General features: G+C 41.3%; 1 pseudogene; it reads right to left on the reverse strand.

Moving 5' to 3' along the window:
* Positions 1-2,482: 2,482 nt before the first annotated feature.
* LOC101411785 (phosphatidylinositol N-acetylglucosaminyltransferase subunit C-like) lies at positions 2,483-3,401 on the reverse strand (annotated as a pseudogene).
* Positions 3,402-13,977: the final 10,576 nt, after the last annotated feature.

Below are 13,977 nucleotides of genomic sequence, written 5' to 3' on the forward strand. Positions count from 1 at the left end.
CACACAAGGAGTGCACCCCATAAGGAAAGCCGCTCAGCGCAAAAGAAAGTGCAGCCTGCCCATGAAAGGCACCGCACACATGGAGAGCTGACACAACAAGATGATGCAACAAAAAGAAACACAGATTCCTGTGCCGCTGACAACAATAGAAGTGGACAAAGAAGTGGACAAAGAAGAAGATGCAGCAAATAGAAACAGAGAGCAGACAACCAGGGTGGGTGAGGGGAGTGGAAGGGGAAATAAATAAATAAATAAATAAATCTTAAAAAAAAAAAAAACCTAATGGACTGACTCCAAGACACACTAATCAATGTTAAATGCTAAAGAAAGATCTGAAAACAGCAAGAGAAAAACAATTCATCACAAACAAGGAACCCTCAAGAAGACTAAATGCCATTTTCTCATCAGAAACAATGGGGACATGAAAGCAGTTATATATGCATAAGGTAGTGAAAGAAACTGCTAACCAAAAATTCATTATCTGGCAAAACTGCCCACAAATGAGGGAGAGTTTCAGATATTCATAGACAAACAGTAACTGAGCCCATCACCTAGATACCTCTTCTTCAATCTTGCTCAAACTTTTCAAAAACAAACAAAAACACTTTCTAATTCATTCTATGCGGCCAGTATCATCCTCATACCAAAGCCAGATAAAGATATCATGAGAAAACTATAGACCAATATCCCTAATGAATATAGATATAAAAATCCCCAACAAAACAAGCAAACTGAATCCAACAGCACAGTAAATATTATATCTTGATTAAGTGGGACTTAGAATCCAACAGCACAGTAAATATTATATCTTGATTGAGTGGGACTTAGGTATGCAGGGGTAGTCCAACATAAAATCAGTCAATGCAATATACCACATCTAGATCCAGAGGAACCCCACACACAGAGCAATACAATCCTACTCCTATATCCTCACCCCACTAACCTTCAAGGAGTTCTCAGGGTACTATCCCTAAAATGAAGACAAGGACAGCTGTGAGAAGTTTTCCAAAGTACTCCAGGCTAAAATCTGCTAAGGCAATATACCAGAAATGGTTTTGCTTTTACAATGTGGATTTATTAACTTACAAGCTTGCAGTTTCAAAGTTGAGAAAAGTCCAAATCAAGGCATAAGGTGAAGCTCTTCTTGAAAGTTGGCTGCCAGTGGTCCTGGGCTCCTGCCCCAGAGCAGGGCACAATGGAGGCATCTGCTGTCTCTTCCTTCTCCTCCAGGTCTCATTGCTTTCAGCTTCTGACTTCTTCCAGCTCTCTCTCTGAGCTCCTGTGGCCTTTTCTCTTTGTGCCTCTTTATATTAATCCTGTTTATAGAGGTCTCTAAAAGAGGGTTAAGGTCCAACCTGGATCACAACTTACTAAAGTAACCTAATCAAAATGTCCCACCTTGATAGGTTCAATCCCACAGGAATGGATTAGCTCACAGGAAATGATCTTTTCCAATGTACATAAGGTGTCAAACTACCATACTTCATTAACAGGGTGAAGGAAAAAAATACATTCTCAACTGACTCAGAAGAGGCATTTAACAAAATCCATTAATCCTTATTGATAAAAACAGAACACAGGAATAGAAGGATCATGTCTCTGACATGATAAAGGGCATATATGAAAAGCCCACAGCTAACATCACATAATGATAAAAAATTGGAAGTTTTCCCTCTAAAATCAGGAAAAAGACATGGATGTACTATTGGATGGTTAGGTATAGGTTCATCTGCTTATTGTTTTCTGTTTTCTTTGTTCTCTTCCTCTGTTCCTCCCTTCCTGCCTCTGAATTATTTTTTGTTATTCTGTTTAAATCTATTTGGCTCTTGCTATCTACTTAATCTTCCTTTTTTACTCGTTGCTCTAACCAGTATGGTACTTATACTCAACCCTTCACAGGCTATCTAGAGTTAATATTTTACCATTTCAAGTAAAATGTAGGTGACTTTGAAGCATTTAGGTCTTTGGATCCTCCACTTTCTCTTCTTGTCATATTTATTGCATCTATCTACATTGCAAACTCCACCAGACAGTATTGTAACTTTTGATTTCAACAGTCATGTTTTAAGGAACATAAAGGGTGAAAGTCTATTGTACTAATGTGGGGATATTTATTATGTCTGTTGATCGTCCTTCATTCCTGAGGTTACAAGTTTACCTCTGGTATTATTTTTTTTAGCCTGAAACTTTATCACTCTTTTTATTTTATTTATTTATTTTTTGATGTGTTGTTATTTTTTTAATAAATAGAAACCACATCACTTCATTTATTAGAGCAAACAACAGGCAGTAATTCAAGAGTGCCTCCCAAAGCTTTGTCATCCACAAAATAACAAGGATAAGCACCTTCACCACCCAAGACTTTGACTAAATTTTTCTTTCAATCTCTGCTTTCCCACCCACAGCAGCATGCTACTTCCAGAGTGGAGCTCTGCCTTTAGATCTTATTCTAGTTGGGAGGCTAGTTTATCAGCTTGCCTTAATTATGGAGTCTGGAAGTTCCTAACTGAGCTGAGGAAACTGGACAAGTCTTCTTTGATTTCAGCCTTATCCCAAGGCCCATGAATGTTTTCTTTAAAAAGCTGCAGGCAAATGAGGTAGAAAGGGCAGAGACATGAGATGGAAAGCAGCAGAAGGACAAAGAGTATGGTTCCCACACCACTAATGGACAGCAGGCCTCCCAAGGCTGAAAGTGCGTAAAGGAGTGTGACCCCCACATAGCTGTGGGGAGTACATGCCTTCAGTTTCTTCTGCAACATGGGCCACAAAGCAGAAATCTGGATGGCAAATGTCACCATGATGAAGGCTTGCAGGGCCCAGGGCAGGTGTGAGGCCAGGCAAACAGAGGCAAAGATGGCCATATTCAAAGACAGTGTGCTGGATACAATGGCGGCATTGGCACCATAGTCAAAGAAGATGAGGTGCCCTAACAGCATGAAAACTGACATAACATAGATGGTGTCAGTGCTGACAGATTCTGTCAGGGTCTTCAGCACTGGTGAAAAACCATATGTAAAATAATGAAGATTAGGGCACTCTTCAGGTCAGCCCACAGGGTCCACCCACTCTTCTTCTGCCCTTCACCTCCATCAGTGAGATCAAACAAAACATAATCAATCAGTGAAGAAGCCAGGCCAGTCCCAAAAAGCCAGTGAGGAGCCAGAAGACCCTAGTCCATATACCACCAGATCACCACAAAAACACAGGGGCTGCACAGCTGTTGTATCACCACACTGGACTCAAACACTACAGCCCAATATTGGTACTTCCAGGCATGGATGTTTTTTCCAGAGCTCTTCCAGAAACCGCTGATCCATGTAGTTATCAGGGAATGGTTGTCGTTCATACAAGACCTTCTGCCACCTGACCTCCTTGGTGTTAGTAACTGATTGGTCACACATTATCCTTTTCCTCAAACTCAGGCCAGTTCAGTCTCCCTCGCAGAAGTCCATGTGGTTCATTTTTTAATGAAGTTTTGAAATAAGACCTCTCTGGAAATTCTATGCTGTGCTGTGGTTGATATTCTACCAACCTTCCCTTGCTTTCAAAGGTAGCAACCCAGACTAGGCTTGTAACAGATGAGTTTGTTCTCTAAGGTGGGACAATACAGCCAAGTTCCCCTTTTTCACAATGGGGAAAACGGAGGGTCAAAAATACCAAGGTCATCCAGCACACCTGAGAAGAAAATTCTTATTGCCTGGTCTTTATTTCTTCCAAGGAGACCACGGTAGGTTTTGCTTCAAAAGCCAGACACCCTTGGAGTCTCCCCTGCCCCGCCCCGCCTGCAGTGGAGACCCTATCCCGGGCATCCCCAGACTGCCGCATGTGCTGGAGGGTGAGCTGCGCCGAAAATGGCAACGCCTGTTCACAGGGTCAGGGAAAGGACTGGGGCAGGGGTAGGGTCCCCCCAGGGATCCCCTACCCACCCTCCCAGGCCTCCCCCACCTGCTGCCACCCCTCATCCAGCCTTGGGCCTGTGGGGGATGGCGGAGGAGAGGGGGCCCAGAAATACTGACACCTGCTCGGGCCCGAGCGGGGTGCAAGACCAGGGGAGAGTGGCCGCCTGCCTGCTTTCCCATCCCTTTATCACTCCTTTTAGAGCACGTTTGCTGGTGACAAATTCTTAGTTTTCCTTCATTTGAGAATGCCTTTATTTTGCCTTCATTCCTAAAGGATTTATTCCCTCCCCCCCACCCCCAGCACTTTAAAAATATTTTTCTACTCCTTCTGTTATTCTCCCTCTGGTTTATAAAGAGAAAGCTGTATTTATTTGACTTTTTCCATTGAACGTAATCTGATGTCTTTCTGACTGCTTTCAAGAATTAACTTCCATCAGTTTAATTATGATGTGTCTAGGTATGTTTTGTTTGAGTTTATACTGTTGAGGGTTCATTGTATTTAAAATTTTTTTGAAATTCATTCATGCATGAATATAAGTTTACAGTAAAAGTTGTGAACTTATAAAACAAACATGCATATTGTCATACAAGGCTCCCATATATCACCCCATCACCAACACCTTGCATTGTTAAACATTTGTTACCAAGTGTCAAAAAGCATCATCAAAATATTACTATAGCCAATATCTTACATGTGGTGTATTTTTTATCCAACCAACCCTATTAATACCCTGTATTAGTATTATATAATAGTTCATGAGAGAACATTCTCATAATGGCTTTCTTAACTACAGTCCATCTTCCACCATAGGAGTCATTGTATTATACAACTCTACTCTTTGTACCATCCAATCAAAGTATACACTCAGTAGCTCATTTTCATCACAGTTGTTGTCATCTCCTCAGTTGTCACCACCTCAGTTAACTTTATAACACTTTCATTACTCTGAAAGGAAAATTCCCATACCTCCTTCTATCCCCATAGTTGTCTCTTAGAGTTGATGTAATATTTTTGCAGCAATGACAAGATATAATATTTCCATTAAAAAAAAACTGCAAAGAAAAGAAGGGGGAGAAGTGGGGAATTCCGCCACAATCCTTGGATCATAAGTCCACCTTTTTTATTTTTTATAGTTTTTCTGGCCAAGAAAATAAGTGTCTTCATGATAGTTTATCATATTTATAGCTGCCTGTGCCCTGTGATCATACAGCTTCATGACTGGTGCCTTCCTTAAGTGGCAAAGCTACAAGAGAAAAATCCGGGCAACTCATTACTGCATGGGTTTCCTCCCCTGGCTTTCATTCTCCTCTAAAATCTACCTGTTGTATTTACTTCTCAGCTCCTCTAGTATCTTTTTAAAAATAGATTGTAGGTTTACAGACATCATGGAGAATAAAATTCCCATACACCTTCCCTCACACATGTAGTTCTCCTTATTAACATTTTGTATTAGTATAGTACTTATAGTACCTTTGTTATAGTTGATGAAAGAATATTATTATTGTACTATTAACTTAACTTGGAGTACTTTGGGAAATTTTCACAGGTCTCCTTCCTTGTCCTCATTTTAGGGGTACTACCCTGAACACTCCTTGAAGGCTAGTGTGTGGAAGAAATAGAGAAGTAGGATTGTCTTGTTCTGTGTATGGGATTCCTATGGATCTAAATTTAATGCAAGCCCATGTGGAGCCATCAAAAGTAGCTTAAAATTTAAAATTATTTCTCCTCTAATCGTTGGCCAATTCCCTCTCCCACCTCTGGCAGTCATGGACAAATGTAATTGTAGGTCTCTTGCCACTTTCTGGAGTTTAGTTCACTTAGGTTTATGTACTAGGTCAGCTTCCAAGAGTGTGACCCACAGAATCCCAAAGGCATCCAGGCTCACAAGGTCCAATATTTGGCTCAAAGTTCTGCTGTTAGCTTTGAAATTCTTAGTGGCTTTTAATAAGGGGCCCCATATTCTTATTTTTTACTTACCCTACAAAGTATGTATTCTATCCTGTTAGCATATGTCCTCAGTTCTGATAACCTTTCAAAAACTGAGTATGTAGCTTATCTGGCTTGCTAGTTGTTAGACTGAGAGCAAAAGTATCTTAAGACTTCTATATTTGAGCCAGAAGTCAAGCTTTTTAACCTAGAAAAATACCCACATTTTATAATTTAGTGGGGGGAGGGGAGAGAAGTAGTTTGATTACTAGATAAGGCTATCACAACTGATAAGAAAAAAAATTAAATTTCACAAAATAATCCAAACTAAATTAACTCCAGGTTGACTGAAGAGTTAAATCTTAAAATTAAAATATTAAATATCTAAGAGACACTATGTATAATCTAGTAGTAGGGGAGAAATCTTAAAGCAAGGTAAACCCAGAAGCTACAAAAAATAAAAGACATTTGACTTGATGCAAATTATTCAAATGAGTGTAATACAAAATCAAAAAACAAATGATTGTTTTGGAAAATAGATAACCCATAACACAATAGACTAAATTTACGACATCAAGAACTCTTTACAAAGGAGTTTGTTTTTTTTTAATCTTGCAAAAATGGCCAGGATATAGACATTTTATGCAAGAAGAAATAAAAATGGAAAACAAACCTAAAAATATTAAACTTCATAAATGATCATGAAAATGCTCAAAGTAGCAATGAGATAGCATATCTCTCATTAGGAGATGACAAAATTGAGTTTGACAAAATAAAAAGAGTAACATCTACCTCTGAAGAAAAAGCATTCTTAAACTTTGGTGATAAAAATGCGAGTTATGAAAGTTTTTTGGCAAGTAATTTGGCAAAACCTATTAAAATAAGACATTCAGTGTTTGATACAACAATTGTACTCTTTGAAGTATAGGCAAAGAAACAAAAGTACCTGATATAAAAAGAATATATAAAAAGTTAAATGTTGGTAGAATGAATGTAGTGACATAAAACTAGAAACAATGTGAATGTCCATCAAGGGAATGGCAAAATTCCAGTATTTCAAATCATGGAATGTTAAGCAGACGATTAAAAAAATGCTAAAACTTAAACCATTGGCTTGGAATGATCTCCATGATGCATTAAATGAGAAAAGCAAGATGAAAGGGGAAATACATGATTTCATTAAAAACCATGATAACTCTCTATATACATGTTTTATGGCTATGACAATGAGTGATACCAAAAGTGTTAGCTCTGATGAAACCAATATGAATACTATGGTCTTATCCAAACTATATATTTATGTATTTGTAGTAAGATGTATAGAAGTTTATAACGGTAGTTCTGTTATAAAATAATGTGACTATTTTTGCTTTATTTTCTACATTGCCTGATTTTTATGAACACACAGAACAAAATACCTTTCATTAAACAAAAAGAAACACCTCACCCCAGAAGTGCAAAAGCCAAGAATCCATCAGCTTTCATGAACTTGGATTAGGAAGCACAGGAGAGACTGTGTTGGACAGTGTGAACAACTACATCTTTTCCAGAGTAGTGTTAGACATGATTAAATAGAGAGGAAGGAATGAAGAAATGGTGGAGGGAGCCATTACAACATGCTTCAGAACTAATTGGGAGGAAATGGGCTATTAGAGTTCAGAATTGTGTGGACATTCTGGAGATGGCATTCATATGTGTAAGGACCACTGAAGCTGCTCTGCTGAAGACTGGGAAAGGATGAGTTGGGGATTTTCAGGAAGCTTTTGTGTCAACCCCTGGCATCTGTTCTCTCAGATTTTGACTTTCTTTCTCTTTACTCCTGGCTAATTCCACCTGAACATTCTCTACTGGTCCCTACTTGTACTTCTGGACGACTGGGTCGGTAAGACTGGGAGAAGGAAAAATGGGAAAGTTGATGACTGATGCTGAATCTACAACTATCCTCCAGCCATGGGTTCCTGTGAGAAGAAACTGGTGTTGAAAATGGGGAAGTGTTGGATTCCTCTAGATTCTTGGCTATGTTGCAAAATGAATTTAAGAACATGCCACTTTAGTTAGGCCAGTAGAAAGAATTTATTGGGAAATGGGGGGAAGAACAGAGCTTGCCGAGAAATGGGAGAAAAAGATGGAAATACACATCAAGATTTGGTGTGGGCTAATCTAGGCAGAGAGAGTGAGCTCTGCCTTGTGTGATTACCTTTTAACTGTTAATTATTCCACCCCCTTGCTAGTGCTAAGGGGATGCGCCATTGGTTATTGGTTACCCCACCTATGGTGGGGGGGCCAATGATGAGGTCTGTTTGGAATATCTGGGACCAAGGGGAGGTCCCGGAAAGAGAAACTGGGACGTCAAAGTTAAATTTTAGGTCTCAGCGAGCTGTCTGTTGGCCGACCCATGGCCCTGTCAGCCGATGGCCCTGTCGACCGCTCATCTTCTCCTTTCCCTAGCTAATCTGCCTCAGTTTTTCCTCCTATTCTCTCTCAATGCACCCTAAAATTGGCTCCCTTCATAGCACTTACAAAAGTTTCTAGTTTGTTGTTACAATGTCTGCATATTACAACTATAAAGCCCTTCAGCAGCACCACATGATATAATAGGACGTACATTTCATGCTAAGCCAACCCTTAACATGGGGGTGATCTGGAAAGCAGAGTAAAGAAGTCGTCAGCTTGTATGCTACTGAAGAAATTGCAGTTGAGGGGTCAGAGCATATTCTATCAGAAAGGACTATACTGGAAAGGCAGCTATCACAAGCCCTCCTACTAGCCACATCTCCAACAACAGATACTTTCTAACGAGCATTCTAGGTGCTAGAAGTTTTCTATTGGCATAAAATATAGCCTGTTGTCCAATATGAGGAATGTTAGAAATGAGATGTCAGTGTAATAAAGGTATTTAACATATGGTGACTGTCTAAAATAGTATGAATAGGGCATAAGAATTCAGCAAGGTCTGTGACATACTCTTAACTTGCACCTATGAGGTTTGTTTCTAGCCATACACTCTAAATTCTGACTGGCTAACATGAAAACAAAGTCCAGCTTTGGGAATTGTGGCATTGTCCTGGAATAAGCCTTCATGCAAAATTGGTCAGAGCATCTGAAAGAGCTCTAGAGGGAAGCAGACTTGGCCCAATGGATAGTACGTCCGCCTAGCACATGGGAGGTCCATGGTTCAAACCCCGGGCCTCCTTGACCCATGTGGAGCTGGCCCATGTGCAGTGTTGATGTGCACAAGGGGTGCCCTGCCATGCAGGGGTGTCCCCCGTGTAGGGTAGTCCCACACGCAAGGCGTGTACCCCATAAGAAGAGCCACCCAGAGCAAAAGAAAGTGCAGCCTGCCCAAGAATGGCGCCGCACACATGCAGAGCTGACACAACAAGATGATGCAACAAAAAGAAACACAGATTCCCGGTGCCACTGATAAGGATAGAAGTGGTCACAGAAGAACACGCAGTGAATGGACACAGAAAGCAGACAACTGGGGGAGGGGGGAGGGGAGAGAAATTTTAAAGAAAAGTTCTAGAGAAGTCATACAAATGGCTTCTTTTATACTTCATTTGTTAAAACTTAAATATCTTAGCCTGAGGTTGCTTTTAGTATAATCTGTTGGGGGTGGGAATAGTTGACACTCTACTTCAAACTTCTTTTGCTACTATTATATATAAAAAAGAACTAAGGTTGTAAACTTGTCATCTGGTTTATACACTGGCACTAAGTACAAGAATAGCTATAATAAACGTATGGAAATAATTTGCATGTTGTGAATCAGGCCTGAGCTCTCTGAGCTTCTTCTTCTCTAATCTTTCTGCTGAGAATTATTCAAAATAGCAGGACCTTTGAAGCTGAGCAAACCCAAAGCTCTGGAGGGTTTTTTCTAGGGAAGAGGAGTTTTGCCCAGTGGTTAGGGCGTCCGTCTACCACATGGAAGGTCCACGGTTCAAACCCCGGGCCTCCTTGACCTGTGTGGAGCTGGCCCATGCGCAGTGCTGATGTGCATAAGGAGTGCCCTGCCATGCAGGGGTGTCCCCGGTGTAGGGGAGCCCCACGTGCAAGGAGTGCACCCGTAAGGAGAGCCGCCCAGCACGAAAGAAAGTGCAGCCTGCCCAGGAATGGTGCCACCCACACTTCCTGTGCTGCTGACGACAACAGAAGCAGACAAAGAAACTAGATGCAGCAAATAGACATAGAGAAGCAGCAAATAGACACAGAGAACAGACAACTGGGGCAGGAGGGGGAATTAAATAAATAAATCTTTAAAAAAAACCAAAAAGTTTATTCTAGGGTTCTTGGGAAAGAGTGTGCCATGGCCACATATGTACCCAAAGTTCTCTTCAGGAGTGGTGGTAGCAGAGTGGACAAACAGGACAGTGTAGTGAAGAATGTTCATGGGATCCAACAGCCTAGAGTGGACCCTGGTCCTCTACATCCTGGTTTGATCGTAGGGAAGTTGGTGCCTGTTTCCTCAGGAAAAGAGTACTTCTGGGTTCGTTGGGAGGACCAAAGGAGATAATACAGGCAAAAATACTGCCTAGCTTGAGAAGCTCTAGGTAATAAACTACATTGATTACCCTGGAGTTATTTCCTCCACTAAAACCACAGTCATGAACAGTGTTTCAGTACCAGGCGCTCATTTCTTTAAGTGTTTTCAAATGAGAAGATTTAAAATAATCTGGAGTGCCTGTTAAATATTTGGGTTTTCAGCCCCTATCCCTGCAGACTACTTAATAATGTCTTGTCTGCAGCCGGAGATTCCCCTCAGGTGGTTCTTACAACACAAGTTGGGAAAACACTGCTTTAAGTGAATGAGGAAGTGAATTTCTAAGTGCCTGCAATCAGCTAGTCTGAAGTTGGCTTCTGATTAAGAAGCCTGCCTAGGGCAGTCTTTGGTGCCTCAGGGCAACCTGCTGGTAGTGAGAGCTAATTTTCTTTCATAAAGCAGGTGTTGAGTGTGGACTTCAGGCTCTTAAACACTTGGATTTGAATCTGTTTCTGGAGTGTGACCTTGAGTCTTTCTCAACTTCTACTTCCATGTCTATAAATGTAAACAGTAACAGTTCATTTCTACTGGGACTCTTGTGGGACAAAATGAGATACTACAAATACACAAAAAGGTACAGTTCCTGCAGGCAGCAAGGGTCTAGTGGCTATGAATCAGTCAGGAATACTGGCCTTACCTTCCAGTATAGCTGAGCTGTTCACGGAAACGCAGAGTCCTGTTGATAACATCTGCAAGTTCTCAACAAAACCTAAAAATTAATGACCACAAGGCACTGAAGAGTGAAAGAAGCAGGTAGATTTTGGAGGGAAGTGGACATGTAGAAAAAGGGAATTGCATAAGCGAGTTACTCATTCTTTTAATAACATTTAGTCTGAGAGCAGGCCCAGGCACCAAGATGCTACTAAAACTCTAAAAGAATGGTTTTCTGGATTGAAAAACCGGAAGACAGAGTTCACTCACCTCAGCTGTTGGTAAGTGAGGGGGAAATCTCAGAATTAGAGAGAGAGCCCTAAGTTCTGTTTTAAATTCTGCCTAAATCTCTGGCTAACCCCTGAACTGTTTATGTGTGGGACAGATTCCAGCTGAGGATTAAAGATTCTGAACTGAGTTTTGTTTTCCAAGAGGAAGAGTTTCTTTGTTCGATTACATCCAAACGATTTCTTGCTAAAATAGGAAATAAACACTCTTCAGAAGAATATAAAAGAGTCCATTCTCGCCACAACATAAGTCACAATGTCTAAGATATGATCAATCCCAAATTACTTGACTTTCCAAGAACTTGGAAAATATGACCCATTCTCAAGAAAAGACAATCAGTAGAGACCCCAAGGTAAGTAAAAAGTTAGAACTAGTGAATTTTTAAAAAAGATTTATTTATTTTATTTATTTCTCTCCCCTGCCCCACCCCGCCCTGCCCCAGTTGTCTGTTCTCTCTGTGTCTATTTGCTGCGTTTTCCTCTTTGTCCGCTTCTGTTGTTGTCAGTGGTACAGGAATCTGTGTTTCTTTTTTTTGCATCATCTTGTTGTGTCAGCTCTCTGTGTATGCATTCGTGGGCAGGCTGAACTTTCCTTCATGCTGGGCAGCTCTCCTTACAGAAGGTACCCCTTGTGCGTGGGGCTCCCCTACACGGGGAACACCCCAGCATGGCATGGCACTCCTTGTGCACATCAGCACTGTGTGTGGGTCAGCTCCACACGGGTCAAGGAGGCCCGGGGTTTGAACTGTGGACCTCCCATGTGGTAGACAGGCGCCCTAACCACTGGGCCAAGTCCGCTTCCCACTAGTGAATTTTTAAAGCAACTATTTTGCTATGTTCAAGTATATACAGGAAAATATGTGCACAATGAAAAACATAGGAAATTTCAGCAGAGAAATAGAAACTAAAGACCATTATATTCTAGTACTAAGTTATAGTACCTGAGTATTTTAAATAACTGAGATGAGCAGAATATAGATGACAGGAAATGGTCAGTGAACTTGAAGACAGATAAAAATGATCTGAACAATAGGGGAAAATATAGGAAAAAATTCAGCAGAGCCTCAGGGACCTAAGGAATGAAATTAAAAGACCTAACATATGTAAAATTGAAGTCCCAGAAATAGGAGAGAATGGATTAAATCCTAATATGAATAAATAAATGTGGATGAAGGAAGCATGGAGAAATTGACCAGAACTTCACTCTCTGGGAGGAAGTTCTGCTTTTGTCTTCCTATATCAGTTACTGAAACATCTCAGCTTTCAAAGTGCAAGTTGCATCTCCTATTTGAAGCACTGATTCCTTTTCTATCTTGTTTGCTGGATCTGCTGTCACAGTAGGTTGGCTTAAACAATGGGAATTTATTGGCTCTTGGGTTTGAGGTTAGAAGTCCAAATCTAGATGTTTGGCAAATCCCTAAAGACAACAGTGTTCTGGTGCTGGCTTGCCACAGTCCTTGGGGTTCCTTGGCTTAAATTCCTTCTTCAAGCCACATGGTAAGGTCCTCTCCTTTCTTGCTACTGTGACATTCCAGGTTTAAGACTTCCAGTAATCTAGATTAAGACCTACCACATTGTAATTTAATTTGGGCCACACCTAAGTTTAAAAACATCATTAAGAAATCCTATTTACAATGGCATCACACAAAGGGATGTGGATTTGAATTAAGGAGAAAGCCAAGGAAGCAAGAAGCAGGAAGCCAGGAAACCTGGAAGAGAAAGGAGGGAGAAGCAGATATCCCCATATGCCTTGCTGTACGACAGAGGAGTCCAGGATCACCAGCAGTCAGTCTTCAGGAAGAATGGAAAAAGACCTTGAATAAAAAGGGGAAAAGGTTCTCATAGACTGCCAAAGTAGACAGTACCCCAAACAGAGAAGCTCCTGAGGGCTCTGGAGACACTCAGCTCCTACAGTCATGGCAGATAGCTCTGGAGTTTGGTGCTTCACCCATGGGCCCTATTTTGGAATTTGTGCTCCCAAGTGTGACAGATTTGGACTCAGATGTGACTTCTCTCCATATGCTTCTTCTGTCCCTTCTATTTGAACTTATAGTTGGAGTTGGTAGGTGTAGGTCCAAGAGACTTGATTGTATGATCTTGATCATGCCTTGATTTGAACATTTTCATGACTTCAGAAGTGTAAGCATATAAACTAACACACCCCCTTTGTAAAATTCAAAAAGAAAAGAAAAAAAAAGAACATGTCTCTGTTGGGGTACATTGAAGGAAGGTCCGGCAGTGCAGCCGTCCAAGCCATGAGACTTGCACTACAAGACACGGGACTATGAGTAAAATCTAGCCCCCACATGCCCTTGAGTAAACTCGGGGATGGTCTTCAAAGCGCTGAGTCATGGGGCAAGGACAGTGCGCATGCGCCGCGCCGCCATTTCATCTCCTTCTGCCATTTTGTCTAGTAAATCTATAGTTACCATATATAGACATATTGCTGTCCCAACCAATCAGATAATGTTTCTGCATTCATGCTATAGAACGCCCGTCCACTACCCCTTCCCCGGACTCGCTCGCAGATCGCGCATAGGCCCGCGCGCCCTGGCTCCCCCGCTTCTGCCAATAAAGCTGTCTACTTCTCCTGGCCAGTGGCTTGCGTGAGTTTGTAGCGCGGTCCCCCTTCACTGACTAGCAGCCCCGGCCAGCAGTCCCCGGCGCACGGCT

This window comes from Dasypus novemcinctus, chromosome 15 (assembly GCF_030445035.2).
Source record: "Dasypus novemcinctus isolate mDasNov1 chromosome 15, mDasNov1.1.hap2, whole genome shotgun sequence".
Lineage (NCBI taxonomy): Eukaryota > Metazoa > Chordata > Mammalia > Cingulata > Dasypodidae > Dasypus > Dasypus novemcinctus.